Source organism: Strongylocentrotus purpuratus, unplaced genomic scaffold, assembly GCF_000002235.5.
Source record: "Strongylocentrotus purpuratus isolate Spur 01 unplaced genomic scaffold, Spur_5.0 spur5_scaffold_20, whole genome shotgun sequence".
In the NCBI taxonomy this organism is placed as follows: Eukaryota; Metazoa; Echinodermata; class Echinoidea; order Camarodonta; family Strongylocentrotidae; genus Strongylocentrotus; species Strongylocentrotus purpuratus.
In genome coordinates this window covers 14,702,852-14,706,123 of record NW_022145606.1, presented here as the reverse complement: position 1 = coordinate 14,706,123, position 3,272 = coordinate 14,702,852, and the positions used below count along the sequence as shown (strand labels likewise).

Here is a 3,272-nt window from a genome sequence, read left to right as displayed (position 1 = left end):
TCAGAGAAATTTGAAAATGCTCCAATTGTGTTTCTTAGGTCCAAAAACCCCTTTTAAGTTCCACTAATCAGAATATGAATCTGTCTATGCGTTACAATGAATATTTGCCTTGTCCAATCAGAAAACAGTATTTTAATGACGTCAGAGAAATTTGAAAATGCTCCAATACGTGCCTTCACGGTTGTTTCATCGCAAAGCATGCCGGGACATAATTCTAGTCCATTTTCACCTTCGCCGTGATCAGCTGTCCTGTTGCAAACAACGGGATTCGTATCGAATCAACATCATAATCTTGTACATAGTCCGCTATTCTGCAGTGATTTTCTTCCAATCCAGTATCATTTGTACGGTAAGAAAACCAAAGTTTGTGGTTATTCATTTTTATGACTAATAAAGCTGATAATACGACGTAATGAGAGTGGGCCGAGATCCAACTTTAGTAAATGTAGGCCTAGATCTAGTCCCGTATGTTCAAATGTGTGTGCATTTTAAGTAGACTGATTGTCTTTTAAGCTGCTTAAGTACACTCGTCTCGTGTTTTAGGTAGAAATGTACAGTAATATGAGATTTATGTCTCATGAAATATTAATAGACTTTCTAGATCCTATAATTGATAATGGAATAGGGTCTACTAGAATGGCCGACAGTTAGGCCTAGAAAGTGATTGCAATTAGAAATTATAGACCTAAATGTAAGAAAGTAAAAGAGGCCATGAAAACGATAGATTTTTTCGATCTGGATCTGAATATAATAGTCTGATATCAATGAGCTCTACTTGAGGATCTACATGACGGGGGCGTACGGAGGATTTTTTCGAGGGGGGGGGGGGGGGGGGGCGGGGGGTAAAATTTGAAAATCACGCAGTCAATTTCACGACTCGGCCAGCCGGTGAATAAGCCGGGGGTGGTAAGAGCACCTTTTTTTTTCCTTCTTTTTTTCCCCGAAAATATGAAATTTGGGAGACCGATATTTTGTTCAGTTGGTGGGGGGTAAGGTCACCTTTTTTGGGTCACCCTTTAGCACAAAAAATGTTTAATTTATTTTTGTTATTAAAAAAGTGAGGGGGGGGGTTTCCTCAAAAACACACACACACATAGTCTAAACAAAATTGGAGGAGGGGGGGGGGGGTTCAACCCCCGAAACTCCCTCCCCCCTGCATACACGTCTGCTACATGATCTAGTGTTGAAGAAGTGATGAGGGTTCGTTGGTCACATACTTAAATTTGATTTTCTTTTCCCTTTTATTTATCAGTTGCAGCATCATCGAACACTATGACCCATGAATCAGAAGATAACGTAGATGCTACGAGAGAGCTCATTTCACAATGGACAACAGAAGTGTTACGTGACTTTCTACAAGGAGGGGACTCAAGCTTGGAAATCAAGTACCGGTAGTCATTATTTTATGGGTGTTCTCTGCCTTGACTCTGGGGGTATTGTTCAGCCATCCAAGGTAGAGATAAACTGGACGATGGATGGAGAGGGGGCGGGGGGGGGGGGGGGGAGAAAGGCATGCAGACTGCAGAGCTGGTCGTCTACTATGTATAGAGACATTTGTGTGTACCTAGTAGATAAGGACCCTCCATCACTAGAGGGAAGAATGAGAGACTACAAAGAGGGAAAGGCATTTAGTTATTTTGCCAGTTTCTGGTTAGGGAGATATTTTTTTCATCTCGTGGGAGAAAGCTGTCTGTAATTCAAAATCATTTGATACTTGAATAAATTTAGTTCATTTTCTAGACTGTTTCATGTCAAACCGTTGATTCTACTTTCTTGTGAGTATAGTCAGAGAGATAGAGAAGTAACACGAGTAAAGAATGAAAAAGAAGCTAATATTTGAACGAGGAGGAGAAAATGGAGATTACGTTGTTGCCCATAGAGTTGGAATAATTGTTCTTACCACTTTTTATTAAATGATTGTGACCATTTGGTTTATTGTTTGTACATAAAGGTCATATGTTATAAGAACTGTATTGATCAATCTAAAGAGTCTTATAGATTGATTAATACAGTTTTGAGATGATGATGATGATTGTGATGATGAACGAGAAGGAGAAGAGGAGGAACATATCATGAGTTGATGGAGAAAAGATTGATAGAGGGGTTATCATTACAGAGAGAGAGAAAGAGAGATGGACTAACATGAGGAAGGGAGAGCAAGAATGGAGGCTATGACATAGGGGAAGAGATAGAAATCAAAATTATATTTATACTAACATTTACTAAATTAGAATAGTAAATTAGAAGATAAAGCTAAAGGAAAGAATGCAAACTAAAATTAAGCAAAGACCATCACAATATCGTTTACATTATAATATAAATTAAAGGTAATGCAAAGTTTTGGTATAGGGTCATGAATTTGGTTCAAATGCACATTATTGGAAGCATATGCGATCCTACAGTATTCAGTGATCGTTGTCGCGGTTGAAATTGAGCCTAACGTTATGAAATAATAAATAATAAACTCTTTATGATGTATAGCTCCCTCTCAAGGTCAAGATATTAATTAAGCTATAAAACAATGTTTTTTGACTAAAATCGACCGATTAGCTATTCCCATTTGGATATTATATATCACAACTACATATTCTGAGATTGTCATGGTCGCAGCTACTATTGTACGGCCGTAGGCGCTATTTGAAATTTATCAAAAATTTACCGGGAGCACCGGTAAATTTTTATATTCAATTTTTCTCGAAAGCAGCAGTGTTTTTGGGGCTAATTTTTTTAGTGCTTATATTACATCTACAGGAGCATCCAAATATATCAAAATTGTAAAGAATCACTATCTACCCAATTTTCAAAATATCCCAAAACTTTGTATTACCTTTAAGTAAAGGTACATGGAAACGTGTACATTTGTAAAATTTAATCTCTTGTTCTCTTAGATCTTCCTCTTCACACCTAATTCTTGCTCTCCCTCTCTATCTCTCCCTCCCCTCTCTGTCTCTTTCTCTCTCCTCTCTCCTTATTATCACTCTTTCTCTTTCATTAAGCGTCGACATCTCTCTCGATGCCTCTCTCTGTTTCTATGATTTTTCTCTCGTTAAATATTTAAAACATCAGGTCTGTCTGACCTTCCTCTCTTGAATAAATCATGAATAACTTCAACTCGGCGTCCTACATACAGTAATGATTGCTTAGTACTCATCTACAACCTTCTCTGTGTTGTTTTATTTTATTGATAAAATAAATATAACCATGAGATGAATACAAGTTAGATCAATATCAACAGGTTTAATGCAATGCATATAAGTTGACATCTTATGAAG

At 37.3% G+C, this 3,272-nt stretch overlaps 1 long non-coding RNA gene across 1 annotated transcript; it reads left to right on the top strand.

Annotated features, from left to right (window-relative positions):
• Nucleotides 1–298: 298 nt before the first annotated feature.
• On the top strand, nucleotides 299–1,815 carry LOC115927081. Its single transcript, XR_004065399.1, has 2 exons — nucleotides 299–349; nucleotides 1,253–1,815. It is a non-coding gene; the product is annotated as an uncharacterized LOC115927081 (long non-coding RNA).
• The last annotated feature ends 1,457 nt before the right edge of the window (nucleotides 1,816–3,272 follow it).